Source organism: Schistocerca americana, chromosome 8 (assembly GCF_021461395.2).
Source record: "Schistocerca americana isolate TAMUIC-IGC-003095 chromosome 8, iqSchAmer2.1, whole genome shotgun sequence".
NCBI lineage: Eukaryota > Metazoa > Arthropoda > Insecta > Orthoptera > Acrididae > Schistocerca > Schistocerca americana.
In genome coordinates, this window is record NC_060126.1 from 69,510,974 (window position 1) to 69,525,213 (window position 14,240).

Sequence of the window (14,240 nt, forward strand, 5' to 3'; positions counted from 1 at the left end):
AGAAATTATCTGTTGATTCGTACGGTTCTGTTATTGCCAAAGTCGTTCTTGCACTTTCCTTGCGCTCTTTTTGCAAACAGCGTCATTAAATTTTCGGTCATATGTTCGTTAACGTAATTTAAATTGCTTAGGGAGGCATCATAGCACGTCAACACTGTAGCACAAAAGGAGGAGGGTGGGGGTTGAAATGAAAGGGTCCAATAGCACGCAGAGTTCCCGGACGATCACCCATCCACTCACTAACCACGCAAACGTCTGCTTAACTTCATTAATCGAAAGTGAGCTGGCCGTTGGCAACCCCTTAGCGAAACGTTCAGACTTCTAGCTGGATGTGCACATCATTTAGAATCTGCCTGGCAGAGTCTCGCAGGAGACAGCATTTCCTATCAGGGGAGAAAATGGAATGGCCCGTGGAGGGATTGAACCCATGACCGACGCGTTACTAGCACGACGCTATAGCCCACTGTGCTAACGTGCAGTGCAACACTGTCGCATCAGCAGTCCAAAACCGCAATACCGTCTCCTCTCCCTTCAAAACGGCCCCTCCATTAACGTGAGGATGTATCTCTTTTTCTTGACTTTCTCTCACCTTATACTTGGAACCCAGAGCAGCAGCTCCACGAAGACGAAAAACGGCCGTGAGAAGTTTTCTCATCTCAGCCCCGAAACTTCACGTTCAGGTACCGGGAATCGAACCCGGGCCTCCTGGGTGAAAGCCAGGTATCCTAGCCACTAGACCATACCGGACATACCTTAACGATCCACTACGTGTGTATGCGTCCAGAAATACTTCTCCTCCACGCAACTTTAGGGCCGAACCTGGCGCCAACGCTGAACTCTGTCCGCCACCACGATCCCGCTTACTCACTCCCAAAGCGCGCAAGTCATACTAGGCAATCATCGCTTTCAGTCTCGAGTGCAACTAGTAAAACTGTAATTAGTAATAACTGGAAACAAACACACGTTGACACAAAGTAGCCTAGGTGGTAATAAACGGCAAACACGGCCTTACCTCGCAAAAGCTATGCTGTGCCTTTCACCGTCGTGGACAGAAAATGAGAAGGCTGAGTTGAGGATAGAACGTACGCCCTTAAGATAATGACACGCACAGCCCACTGCGCCACCGAGGCATACAGGAATATTCGCCACCGCAGCCTCACTAAGAAGTTCTAATTTCAGAATTGTTTTCCCACCATGCCGTACATGAAAGGGTGGATTACTCGGCGGAAGTCAATGCTGCGTCTAGTTACAGTGCATCGCCCTGGAAGCAACGTGGCATCGCGTTCCGATGTGCTGGAGGGCAGAGGTGCCGCTGCAGGGTCGCTTGAGCCTCTGGTGGCAGCAGGGGCGGCAACGCACCGCGACACAGGAAGCCTGCAACGCAATGCGGTGGTGGTGTAACGGACAGCATGGTTGCTTCCCAAGCAGTTGATCCGGGTTCGATTCCCGGCCATCGCAGGAGGATTGTCATTTTTGCGTAGCGCAATAGTGTGTGTTCAAGACCATGCGATCCTCGAAATTGCCACGCGTCGCGGCACAGGTAGTATCTCCTCGTCTGCTGCCTCGTTCCAGCTAAGTGGATTGATTTCACTTCATCGTGTGTCGACTTGGCCCGACTGCCGCTCGCTGCCGCTCGGCGGTGGGGCCGATATGACAGGAGAAGTACGACAATCGGCTGCGAGAAATAAAGTAATCAAGAGTACTTTTCCTTTTCAATACGAAAAGCTAAACTTTCATTTACAAATTTCTGAAATCTCACTGCTTCGCCACAGTGTTATCTACACATTTGAGAAATTATCTGTTGATTCGTACGGTTCTGTTATTGCCAAAGTCGTTCTTGCACTTTCCTTGCGCTCTTTTTGCAAACAGCGTCATTAAATTTTCGGTCATATGTTCGTTAACGTAATTTAAATTGCTTAGGGAGGCATCATAGCACGTCAACACTGTAGCACAAAAGGAGGAGGGTGGGGGTTGAAATGAAAGGGTCCAATAGCACGCAGAGTTCCCGGACGATCACCCATCCACTCACTAACCACGCAAACGTCTGCTTAACTTCATTAATCGAAAGTGAGCTGGCCGTTGGCAACCCCTTAGCGAAACGTTCAGACTTCTAGCTGGATGTGCACATCATTTAGAATCTGCCTGGCAGAGTCTCGCAGGAGACAGCATTTCCTATCAGGGGAGAAAATGGAATGGCCCGTGGAGGGATTGAACCCATGACCGACGCGTTACTAGCACGACGCTATAGCCCACTGAGCTAACGGGCAGTGCAACACTGTCGCATCAGCAGTCCAAAACCGCAATACCGTCTCCTCTCCCTTCAAAACGGCCCCTCCGTTAACGTGAGGATGTATCTCTTTTTCTTGACTTTCTCTCACCTTATACTTGGAACCCAGAGCAGCAGCTCCACGAAGACGAAAAACGGCCGTGAGAAGTTTTCTCATCTCAGCCCCGAAACCTTCACGTTCAGGTACCGGGAATCGAACCCGGGCCTCCTGGGTGAAAGCTAGGTATCCTAGCCACTAGACCATACCGGACATACCTCAACGATCCACTACGTGTGTATGCGTCCAGAAATACTTCTCCTCCACGCAACTTTAGGGCCGAACCTGGCGCCAACGCTGAACTCTGTCCGCCACCACGATCCCGCTTACTCACTCCCAAAGCGCGCAAGTCATACTAGGCAATCATCGCTTTCAGTCTCGAGTGCAACTAGTAAAACTGTAATTAGTAATAACTGGAAACAAACACACGTTGACACAAAGTAGCCTAGGTGGTAATAAACGGCAAACACGGCCTTACCTCGCAAAAGCTATCCTGTGCCTTTCACCGTCGTGGACAGAAAATGAGAAGGCTGAGTTGAGGATAGAACGTACGCCCTTAAGATAATGACACGCACAGCCCACTGCGCCACCGAGGCATACAGGAATATTCGCCACCGCAGCCTCACTAAGAAGTTCTAATTTCAGAATTGTTTTCCCACCATGCCGTACATGAAAGGGTGGATTACTCGGCGGAAGTCAATGCTGCGTCTAGTTACAGTGCATCGCCCTGGAAGCAACGTGGCATCGCGTTCCGATGTGCTGGAGGGCAGAGATGCCGCTGCAGGGTCGCTTGAGCCTCTGGTGGCAGCAGGGGCGGCAACGCACCGCGACACAGGAAGCCTGCAACGCAATGCGGTGGTGGTGTAACGGACAGCATGGTTGCTTCCCAAGCAGTTGATCCGGGTTCGATTCCCGGCCATCGCAGGAGGATTGTCATTTTTGCGTAGCGCAATAGTGTGTGTTCAAGACCATGCGATCCTCGAAATTGCCACGCGTCGCGGCACAGGTAGTATCTCCTCGTCTGCTGCCTCGTTCCAGCTAAGTGGATTGATTTCACTTCATCGTGTGCCGACTTGGCCCGACTGCCGCTCGCTGCCGCTCGGCGGTGGGGCCGATATGACAGGAGAAGTACGACAATCGGCTGCGAGAAATAAAGTAATCAAGAGTACTTTTCCTTTTCAATACAAAAAGCTAAACTTTCATTTACAAATTTCGGAAATCTCACTGCTTCGCCACAGTGTTATCTACACATTTGAGAAATTATCTGTTGATTCGTACGGTTCTGTTATTGCCAAAGTCGTTCTTGCACTTTCCTTGCGCTCTTTTTGCAAACAGCGTCATTAAATTTTCGGTCATATGTTCGTTAACGTAATTTAAATTGCTTAGGGAGGCATCATAGCACGTCAACACTGTAGCACAAAAGGAGGAGGGTGGGGGTTGAAATGAAAGGGTCCAATAGCACGCAGAGTTCCCGGACGATCACCCATCCACTCACTAACCACGCAAACGTCTGCTTAACTTCATTAATCGAAAGTGAGCTGGCCGTTGGCAACCCCTTAGCGAAACGTTCAGACTTCTAGCTGGATGTGCACATCATTTAGAATCTGCCTGGCAGAGTCTCGCAGGAGACAGCATTTCCTATCAGGGGAGAAAATGGAATGGCCCGTGGAGGGATTGAACCCATGACCGACGCGTTACTAGCACGACGCTATAGCCCACTGTGCTAACGTGCAGTGCAACACTGTCGCATCAGCAGTCCAAAACCGCAATACCGTCTCCTCTCCCTTCAAAACGGCCCCTCCATTAACGTGAGGATGTATCTCTTTTTCTTGACTTTCTCTCACCTTATACTTGGAACCCAGAGCAGCAGCTCCACGAAGACGAAAAACGGCCGTGAGAAGTTTTCTCATCTCAGCCCCGAAACTTCACGTTCAGGTACCGGGAATCGAACCCGGGCCTCCTGGGTGAAAGCCAGGTATCCTAGCCACTAGACCATACCGGACATACCTTAACGATCCACTACGTGTGTATGCGTCCAGAAATACTTCTCCTCCACGCAACTTTAGGGCCGAACCTGGCGCCAACGCTGAACTCTGTCCGCCACCACGATCCCGCTTACTCACTCCCAAAGCGCGCAAGTCATACTAGGCAATCATCGCTTTCAGTCTCGAGTGCAACTAGTAAAACTGTAATTAGTAATAACTGGAAACAAACACACGTTGACACAAAGTAGCCTAGGTGGTAATAAACGGCAAACACGGCCTTACCTCGCAAAAGCTATGCTGTGCCTTTCACCGTCGTGGACAGAAAATGAGAAGGCTGAGTTGAGGATAGAACGTACGCCCTTAAGATAATGACACGCACAGCCCACTGCGCCACCGAGGCATACAGGAATATTCGCCACCGCAGCCTCACTAAGAAGTTCTAATTTCAGAATTGTTTTCCCACCATGCCGTACATGAAAGGGTGGATTACTCGGCGGAAGTCAATGCTGCGTCTAGTTACAGTGCATCGCCCTGGAAGCAACGTGGCATCGCGTTCCGATGTGCTGGAGGGCAGAGGTGCCGCTGCAGGGTCGCTTGAGCCTCTGGTGGCAGCAGGGGCGGCAACGCACCGCGACACAGGAAGCCTGCAACGCAATGCGGTGGTGGTGTAACGGACAGCATGGTTGCTTCCCAAGCAGTTGATCCGGGTTCGATTCCCGGCCATCGCAGGAGGATTGTCATTTTTGCGTAGCGCAATAGTGTGTGTTCAAGACCATGCGATCCTCGAAATTGCCACGCGTCGCGGCACAGGTAGTATCTCCTCGTCTGCTGCCTCGTTCCAGCTAAGTGGATTGATTTCACTTCATCGTGTGTCGACTTGGCCCGACTGCCGCTCGCTGCCGCTCGGCGGTGGGGCCGATATGACAGGAGAAGTACGACAATCGGCTGCGAGAAATAAAGTAATCAAGAGTACTTTTCCTTTTCAATACGAAAAGCTAAACTTTCATTTACAAATTTCTGAAATCTCACTGCTTCGCCACAGTGTTATCTACACATTTGAGAAATTATCTGTTGATTCGTACGGTTCTGTTATTGCCAAAGTCGTTCTTGCACTTTCCTTGCGCTCTTTTTGCAAACAGCGTCATTAAATTTTCGGTCATATGTTCGTTAACGTAATTTAAATTGCTTAGGGAGGCATCATAGCACGTCAACACTGTAGCACAAAAGGAGGAGGGTGGGGGTTGAAATGAAAGGGTCCAATAGCACGCAGAGTTCCCGGACGATCACCCATCCACTCACTAACCACGCAAACGTCTGCTTAACTTCATTAATCGAAAGTGAGCTGGCCGTTGGCAACCCCTTAGCGAAACGTTCAGACTTCTAGCTGGATGTGCACATCATTTAGAATCTGCCTGGCAGAGTCTCGCAGGAGACAGCATTTCCTATCAGGGGAGAAAATGGAATGGCCCGTGGAGGGATTGAACCCATGACCGACGCGTTACTAGCACGACGCTATAGCCCACTGAGCTAACGGGCAGTGCAACACTGTCGCATCAGCAGTCCAAAACCGCAATACCGTCTCCTCTCCCTTCAAAACGGCCCCTCCATTAACGTGAGGATGTATCTCTTTTTCTTGACTTTCTCTCACCTTATACCTGGAACCCAGAGCAGCAGCTCCACGAAGACGAAAAACGGCCGTGAGAAGTTTTCTCATCTCAGCCCCGAAACCTTCACGTTCAGGTACCGGGAATCGAACCCGGGCCTCCTGGGTGAAAGCTAGGTATCCTAGCCACTAGACCATACCGGACATACCTCAACGATCCACTACGTGTGTATGCGTCCAGAAATACTTCTCCTCCACGCAACTTTAGGGCCGAACCTGGCGCAACGCTGAACTCTGTCCGCCACCACGATCCCGCTTACTCACTCCCAAAGCGCGCAAGTCATACTAGGCAATCATCGCTTTCAGTCTCGAGTGCAACTAGTAAAACTGTAATTAGTAATAACTGGAAACAAACACACGTTGACACAAAGTAGCCTAGGTGGTAATAAACGGCAAACACGGCCTTACCTCGCAAAAGCTATCCTGTGCCTTTCACCGTCGTGGACAGAAAATAAGAAGGCTGAGTTGAGGATAGAACGTACGCCCTTAAGATAATGACACGCACAGCCCACTGCGCCACCGAGGCATACAGGAATATTCGCCACCGCAGCCTCACTAAGAAGTTCTAATTTCAGAATTGTTTTCCCACCATGCCGTACATGAAAGGGTGGATTACTCGGCGGAAGTCAATGCTGCGTCTAGTTACAGTGCATCGCCCTGGAAGCAACGTGGCATCGCGTTCCGATGTGCTGGAGGGCAGAGGTGCCGCTGCAGGGTCGCTTGAGCCTCTGGTGGCAGCAGGGGCGGCAACGCACCGCGACACAGGAAGCCTGCAACGCAATGCGGTGGTGGTGTAACGGACAGCATGGTTGCTTCCCAAGCAGTTGATCCGGGTTCGATTCCCGGCCATCGCAGGAGGATTGTCATTTTTGCGTAGCGCAATAGTGTGTGTTCAAGACCATGCGATCCTCGAAATTGCCACGCGTCGCGGCACAGGTAGTATCTCCTCGTCTGCTGCCTCGTTCCAGCTAAGTGGATTGATTTCACTTCATCGTGTGCCGACTTGGCCCGACTGCCGCTCGCTGCCGCTCGGCGGTGGGGCCGATATGACAGGAGAAGTACGACAATCGGCTGCGAGAAATAAAGTAATCAAGAGTACTTTTCCTTTTCAATACAAAAAGCTAAACTTTCATTTACAAATTTCGGAAATCTCACTGCTTCGCCACAGTGTTATCTACACATTTGAGAAATTATCTGTTGATTCGTACGGTTCTGTTATTGCCAAAGTCGTTCTTGCACTTTCCTTGCGCTCTTTTTGCAAACAGCGTCATTAAATTTTCGGTCATATGTTCGTTAACGTAATTTAAATTGCTTAGGGAGGCATCATAGCACGTCAACACTGTAGCACAAAAGGAGGAGGGTGGGGGTTGAAATGAAAGGGTCCAATAGCACGCAGAGTTCCCGGACGATCACCCATCCACTCACTAACCACGCAAACGTCTGCTTAACTTCATTAATCGAAAGTGAGCTGGCCGTTGGCAACCCCTTAGCGAAACGTTCAGACTTCTAGCTGGATGTGCACATCATTTAGAATCTGCCTGGCAGAGTCTCGCAGGAGACAGCATTTCCTATCAGGGGAGAAAATGGAATGGCCCGTGGAGGGATTGAACCCATGACCGACGCGTTACTAGCACGACGCTATAGCCCACTGAGCTAACGGGCAGTGCAACACTGTCGCATCAGCAGTCCAAAACCGCAATACCGTCTCCTCTCCCTTCAAAACGGCCCCTCCATTAACGTGAGGATGTATCTCTTTTTCTTGACTTTCTCTCACCTTATACTTGGAACCCAGAGCAGCAGCTCCACGAAGACGAAAAACGGCCGTGAGAAGTTTTCTCATCTCAGCCCCGAAACTTCACGTTCAGGTACCGGGAATCGAACCCGGGCCTCCTGGGTGAAAGCCAGGTATCCTAGCCACTAGACCATACCGGACACACCTCAACGATCCACTACGTGTGTATGCGTCCAGAAATACGTCTCCTCTACGCAACTTTAGGGCCGAATCTGGCGCCAACGCTGAACTCTGTCCGCCACCACGATCCCGCTTACTCACTCCCAAAGCGCGCAAGTCATACTAGGCAAACATCGCTTTCAGTCTCGAGTGCAACTAGCAAAACTGTAATTAGTAATAACTGGAAACAAACACACGTTGACGCAAAGTAGCCTAGGTGGTAATAAACGGCAAATACGGCCTTACCTCGCAAAAGCTATGCTGTGCCTTTCACCGTCGTGGAGAGAAAATGACATGGCTGAGTTGAGGATAGAACGTACGCCCTTAAGATAATGACATGCGCAGCCCACTGCGCCACCGAGGCATACAGGAATACTCGCCACCGCAGCCTCACTAAGAAGTTCTAATTTCAGAATTGTTTTCCCACCATGCCGTACATGACAGGGTGGATTTCTCGGCGGAAGTCAATGCTGCGTCTAGTTACAGTGCATCGCCCTGGAAGCAACGTGGCACCGCGTTCCGATGTGCCGGCGGGCAGAGCGCCTGCAGCAGGGTCGCTTGATCCTCTGGTGGCAGCAGGGGCGACAACGCACCGCGACACAGGAAGCCTGCAGCGCAATGCGGTGGTGGTGTAACGGACAGCATGGTTGCTTCCCAAGCAGTTGATCCGGGTTCGATTCCCGGCCATCGCAGGAGGATTGTCATTTTTGCGTAGCGCAATAGTGTGTGTTCAAGACCATGCGATCCTCGAAATTGCCACGCGTCGCGGCACAGGTAGTATCTCCTCGTCTGCTGCCTCGTTCCAGCTAAGTGGATTGATTTCACTTCATCGTGTGTCGACTTGGCCCGACTGCCGCTCGCTGCCGCTCGGCGGTGGGGCCGATATGACAGGAGAAGTACGACAATCGGCTGCGAGAAATAAAGTAATCAAGAGTACTTTTCCTTTTCAATACAAAAAGCTAAACTTTCATTTACAAATTTCGGAAATCTCACTGCTTCGCCACAGTGTTATCTACACATTTGAGAAATTATCTGTTGATTCGTACGGTTCTGTTATTGCCAAAGTCGTTCTTGCACTTTCCTTGCGCTCTTTTTGCAAACAGCGTCATTAAATTTTCGGTCATATGTTCGTTAACGTAATTTAAATTGCTTAGGGCGGCATCATAGCACGTCAACACTGTAGCACAAAAGGAGGAGGGTGGGGGTTGAAATGAAAGGGTCCAATAGCACGCAGAGTTCCCGGACGATCACCCATCCACTCACTAACCACGCAAACGTCTGCTTAACTTCATTAATCGAAAGTGAGCTGGCCGTTGGCAACCCCTTAGCGAAACGTTCAGACTTCTAGCTGGATGTGCACATCATTTAGAATCTGCCTGGCAGAGTCTCGCAGGAGACAGCATTTCCTATCAGGGGAGAAAATGGAATGGCCCGTGGAGGGATTGAACCCATGACCGACGCGTTACTAGCACGACGCTATAGCCCACTGTGCTAACGTGCAGTGCAACACTGTCGCATCAGCAGTCCAAAACCGCAATACCGTCTCCTCTCCCTTCAAAACGGCCCCTCCATTAACGTGAGGATGTATCTCTTTTTCTTGACTTTCTCTCACCTTATACTTGGAACCCAGAGCAGCAGCTCCACGAAGACGAAAAACGGCCGTGAGAAGTTTTCTCATCTCAGCCCCGAAACTTCACGTTCAGGTACCGGGAATCGAACCCGGGCCTCCTGGGTGAAAGCCAGGTATCCTAGCCACTAGACCATACCGGACATACCTTAACGATCCACTACGTGTGTATGCGTCCAGAAATACTTCTCCTCCACGCAACTTTAGGGCCGAACCTGGCGCCAACGCTGAACTCTGTCCGCCACCACGATCCCGCTTACTCACTCCCAAAGCGCGCAAGTCATACTAGGCAATCATCGCTTTCAGTCTCGAGTGCAACTAGTAAAACTGTAATTAGTAATAACTGGAAACAAACACACGTTGACACAAAGTAGCCTAGGTGGTAATAAACGGCAAACACGGCCTTACCTCGCAAAAGCTATGCTGTGCCTTTCACCGTCGTGGACAGAAAATGAGAAGGCTGAGTTGAGGATAGAACGTACGCCCTTAAGATAATGACACGCACAGCCCACTGCGCCACCGAGGCATACAGGAATATTCGCCACCGCAGCCTCACTAAGAAGTTCTAATTTCAGAATTGTTTTCCCACCATGCCGTACATGAAAGGGTGGATTACTCGGCGGAAGTCAATGCTGCGTCTAGTTACAGTGCATCGCCCTGGAAGCAACGTGGCATCGCGTTCCGATGTGCTGGAGGGCAGAGGTGCCGCTGCAGGGTCGCTTGAGCCTCTGGTGGCAGCAGGGGCGGCAACGCACCGCGACACAGGAAGCCTGCAACGCAATGCGGTGGTGGTGTAACGGACAGCATGGTTGCTTCCCAAGCAGTTGATCCGGGTTCGATTCCCGGCCATCGCAGGAGGATTGTCATTTTTGCGTAGCGCAATAGTGTGTGTTCAAGACCATGCGATCCTCGAAATTGCCACGCGTCGCGGCACAGGTAGTATCTCCTCGTCTGCTGCCTCGTTCCAGCTAAGTGGATTGATTTCACTTCATCGTGTGTCGACTTGGCCCGACTGCCGCTCGCTGCCGCTCGGCGGTGGGGCCGATATGACAGGAGAAGTACGACAATCGGCTGCGAGAAATAAAGTAATCAAGAGTTTTTTTCCTTTTCAATACGAAAAGCTAAACTTTCATTTACAAATTTCTGAAATCTCACTGCTTCGCCACAGTGTTATCTACACATTTGAGAAATTATCTGTTGATTCGTACGGTTCTGTTATTGCCAAAGTCGTTCTTGCACTTTCCTTGCGCTCTTTTTGCAAACAGCGTCATTAAGTTTTCGGTCATATGTTCGTTAACGTAATTTAAATTGCTTAGGGAGGCATCATAGCACGTCAACACTGTAGCACAAAAGGAGGAGGGTGGGGGTTGAAATGAAAGGGTCCAATAGCACGCAGAGTTCCCGGACGATCACCCATCCACTCACTAACCACGCAAACGTCTGCTTAACTTCATTAATCGAAAGTGAGCTGGCCGTTGGCAACCCCTTAGCGAAACGTTCAGACTTCTAGCTGGATGTGCACATCATTTAGAATCTGCCTGGCAGAGTCTCGCAGGAGACAGCATTTCCTATCAGGGGAGAAAATGGAATGGCCCGTGGAGGGATTGAACCCATGACCGACGCGTTACTAGCACGACGCTATAGCCCACTGAGCTAACGGGCAGTGCAACACTGTCGCATCAGCAGTCCAAAACCGCAATACCGTCTCCTCTCCCTTCAAAACGGCCCCTCCATTAACGTGAGGATGTATCTCTTTTTCTTGACTTTCTCTCACCTTATACTTGGAACCCAGAGCAGCAGCTCCACGAAGACGAAAAACGGCCGTGAGAAGTTTTCTCATCTCAGCCCCGAAACCTTCACGTTCAGGTACCGGGAATCGAACCCGGGCCTCCTGGGTGAAAGCTAGGTATCCTAGCCACTAGACCATACCGGACATACCTCAACGATCCACTACGTGTGTATGCGTCCAGAAATACTTCTCCTCCACGCAACTTTAGGGCCGAACCTGGCGCAACGCTGAACTCTGTCCGCCACCACGATCCCGCTTACTCACTCCCAAAGCGCGCAAGTCATACTAGGCAATCATCGCTTTCAGTCTCGAGTGCAACTAGTAAAACTGTAATTAGTAATAACTGGAAACAAACACACGTTGACACAAAGTAGCCTAGGTGGTAATAAACGGCAAACACGGCCTTACCTCGCAAAAGCTATCCTGTGCCTTTCACCGTCGTGGACAGAAAATGAGAAGGCTGAGTTGAGGATAGAACGTACGCCCTTAAGATAATGACACGCACAGCCCACTGCGCCACCGAGGCATACAGGAATATTCGCCACCGCAGCCTCACTAAGAAGTTCTAATTTCAGAATTGTTTTCCCACCATGCCGTACATGAAAGGGTGGATTACTCGGCGGAAGTCAATGCTGCGTCTAGTTACAGTGCATCGCCCTGGAAGCAACGTGGCATCGCGTTCCGATGTGCTGGAGGGCAGAGGTGCCGCTGCAGGGTCGCTTGAGCCTCTGGTGGCAGCAGGGGCGGCAACGCACCGCGACACAGGAAGCCTGCAACGCAATGCGGTGGTGGTGTAACGGACAGCATGGTTGCTTCCCAAGCAGTTGATCCGGGTTCGATTCCCGGCCATCGCAGGAGGATTGTCATTTTTGCGTAGCGCAATAGTGTGTGTTCAAGACCATGCGATCCTCGAAATTGCCACGCGTCGCGGCACAGGTAGTATCTCCTCGTCTGCTGCCTCGTTCCAGCTAAGTGGATTGATTTCACTTCATCGTGTGCCGACTTGGCCCGACTTTGCTCGACTGCCGCTCGCTGCCGCTCGGCGGTGGGGCCCATACGACAGGAGAAGTACGACAATCGGCTGCGAGAAATAAAGTAATCAAGAGTACTTTTCCTTTTCAATACGAAAAGCTAAACTTTCATTTACAAATTTCGGAAATCTCACTGCTTCGCCACAGTGTTATCTACACATTTGAGAAATTATCTGTTGATTCGTACGGTTCTGTTATTGCCAAAGTCGTTCTTGCACTTTCCTTGCACTCTTTTTGCAAACAGCGTCATTAAATTTTCGGTCATATGTTCGTTAACGTAATTTAAATTGCTTAGGGAGGCATCATAGCACGTCAACACTGTAGCACAAAAGGAGGAGGGTGGGGGTTGAAATGAAAGGGTCCAATAGCACGCAGAGTTCCCGGACGATCACCCATCCACTCACTAACCACGCAAACGTCTGCTTAACTTCATTAATCGAAAGTGAGCTGGCCGTTGGCAACCCCTTAGCGAAACGTTCAGACTTCTAGCTGGATGTGCACATCATTTAGAATCTGCCTGGCAGAGTCTCGCAGGAGACAGCATTTCCTATCAGGGGAGAAAATGGAATGGCCCGTGGAGGGATTGAACCCATGACCGACGCGTTACTAGCACGACGCTATAGCCCACTGAGCTAACGGGCAGTGCAACACTGTCGCATCAGCAGTCCAAAACCGCAATACCGTCTCCTCTCCCTTCAAAACGGCCCCTCCATTAACGTGAGGATGTATCTCTTTTTCTTGACTTTCTCTCACCTTATACTTGGAACCCAGAGCAGCAGCTCCACGAAGACGAAAAACGGCCGTGAGAAGTTTTCTCATCTCAGCCCCGAAACTTCACGTTCAGGTACCGGGAATCGAACCCGGGCCTCCTGGGTGAAAGCCAGGTATCCTAGCCACTAGACCATACCGGACACACCTCAACGATCCACTACGTGTGTATGCGTCCAGAAATACGTCTCCTCCACGCAACTTTAGGGCCGAATCTGGCGCCAACGCTGAACTCTGTCCGCCACCACGATCCCGCTTACTCACTCCCAAAGCGCGCAAGTCATACTAGGCAAACATCGCTTTCAGTCTCGAGTGCAACTAGCAAAACTGTAATTAGTAATAACTGGAAACAAACACACGTTGACGCAAAGTAGCCTAGGTGGTAATAAACGGCAAATACGGCCTTACCTCGCAAAAGCTATGCTGTGCCTTTCACCGTCGTGGAGAGAAAATGACATGGCTGAGTTGAGGATAGAACGTACGCCCTTAAGATAATGACATGCGCAGCCCACTGCGCCACCGAGGCATACAGGAATACTCGCCACCGCAGCCTCACTAAGAAGTTCTAATTTCAGAATTGTTTTCCCACCATGCCGTACATGAAAGGGTGGATTTCTCGGCGGAAGTCAATGCTGCGTCTAGTTACAGTGCATCGCCCTGGAAGCAACGTGGCACCGCGTTCCGATGTGCCGGCGGGCAGAGCGCCTGCAGCAGGGTCGTTTGATCCTCTGGTGGCAGCAGGGGCGACAACGCACCGCGACACAGGAAGCCTGCAGCGCAATGCGGTGGTGGTGTAACGGACAGCATGGTTGCTTCCCAAGCAGTTGATCCGGGTTCGATTCCCGGCCATCGCAGGAGGATTGTCATTTTTGCGTAGCGCAATAGTGTGTGTTCAAGACCATGCGATCCTCGAAATTGCCACGCGTCGCGGCACAGGTAGTATCTCCTCGTCTGCTGCCTCGTTCCAGCTAAGTGGATTGATTTCACTTCATCGTGTGCCGACTTGGCCCGACTTTGCTCGACTGCCGCTCGCTGCAGCTCGGCGGTGGGGCCGATATGACAGGAGAAGTATGACAATCGGCTGCGAGAAATAAAGTAATCA

The 14,240-nt window shown here is 50.8% G+C and overlaps 16 non-coding genes across 16 annotated transcripts; 8 read left to right on the forward strand and 8 right to left on the reverse strand.

Annotated features, from left to right (window-relative positions):
- Positions 1–675: 675 nt before the first annotated feature.
- Trnae-uuc lies at positions 676–747 on the reverse strand. The gene has a single exon. It is a non-coding gene; the product is annotated as a tRNA-Glu (tRNA).
- A 639-nt stretch (positions 748–1,386) lies between these two features.
- On the forward strand, positions 1,387–1,458 carry Trnag-ccc. Its single transcript has one exon. It is a non-coding gene; the product is annotated as a tRNA-Gly (tRNA).
- A 1,007-nt stretch (positions 1,459–2,465) lies between these two features.
- On the reverse strand, positions 2,466–2,537 carry Trnae-uuc. Its single transcript has one exon. It is a non-coding gene; the product is annotated as a tRNA-Glu (tRNA).
- A 639-nt stretch (positions 2,538–3,176) lies between these two features.
- Positions 3,177–3,248, forward strand: Trnag-ccc. The gene has a single exon. It is a non-coding gene; the product is annotated as a tRNA-Gly (tRNA).
- A 1,006-nt stretch (positions 3,249–4,254) lies between these two features.
- On the reverse strand, positions 4,255–4,326 carry Trnae-uuc. The gene has a single exon. It is a non-coding gene; the product is annotated as a tRNA-Glu (tRNA).
- Positions 4,327–4,965: 639 nt separating this feature from the next.
- On the forward strand, positions 4,966–5,037 carry Trnag-ccc. Its single transcript has one exon. It is a non-coding gene; the product is annotated as a tRNA-Gly (tRNA).
- Positions 5,038–6,044: 1,007 nt separating this feature from the next.
- Trnae-uuc lies at positions 6,045–6,116 on the reverse strand. Its single transcript has one exon. It is a non-coding gene; the product is annotated as a tRNA-Glu (tRNA).
- Positions 6,117–6,754: 638 nt separating this feature from the next.
- On the forward strand, positions 6,755–6,826 carry Trnag-ccc. The gene has a single exon. It is a non-coding gene; the product is annotated as a tRNA-Gly (tRNA).
- Positions 6,827–7,832: 1,006 nt separating this feature from the next.
- Trnae-uuc lies at positions 7,833–7,904 on the reverse strand. The gene has a single exon. It is a non-coding gene; the product is annotated as a tRNA-Glu (tRNA).
- A 639-nt stretch (positions 7,905–8,543) lies between these two features.
- On the forward strand, positions 8,544–8,615 carry Trnag-ccc. Its single transcript has one exon. It is a non-coding gene; the product is annotated as a tRNA-Gly (tRNA).
- A 1,006-nt stretch (positions 8,616–9,621) lies between these two features.
- Trnae-uuc lies at positions 9,622–9,693 on the reverse strand. Its single transcript has one exon. It is a non-coding gene; the product is annotated as a tRNA-Glu (tRNA).
- Positions 9,694–10,332: 639 nt separating this feature from the next.
- On the forward strand, positions 10,333–10,404 carry Trnag-ccc. Its single transcript has one exon. It is a non-coding gene; the product is annotated as a tRNA-Gly (tRNA).
- A 1,007-nt stretch (positions 10,405–11,411) lies between these two features.
- Trnae-uuc lies at positions 11,412–11,483 on the reverse strand. The gene has a single exon. It is a non-coding gene; the product is annotated as a tRNA-Glu (tRNA).
- Positions 11,484–12,121: 638 nt separating this feature from the next.
- Positions 12,122–12,193, forward strand: Trnag-ccc. Its single transcript has one exon. It is a non-coding gene; the product is annotated as a tRNA-Gly (tRNA).
- A 1,016-nt stretch (positions 12,194–13,209) lies between these two features.
- On the reverse strand, positions 13,210–13,281 carry Trnae-uuc. Its single transcript has one exon. It is a non-coding gene; the product is annotated as a tRNA-Glu (tRNA).
- A 639-nt stretch (positions 13,282–13,920) lies between these two features.
- Positions 13,921–13,992, forward strand: Trnag-ccc. Its single transcript has one exon. It is a non-coding gene; the product is annotated as a tRNA-Gly (tRNA).
- Positions 13,993–14,240: the final 248 nt, after the last annotated feature.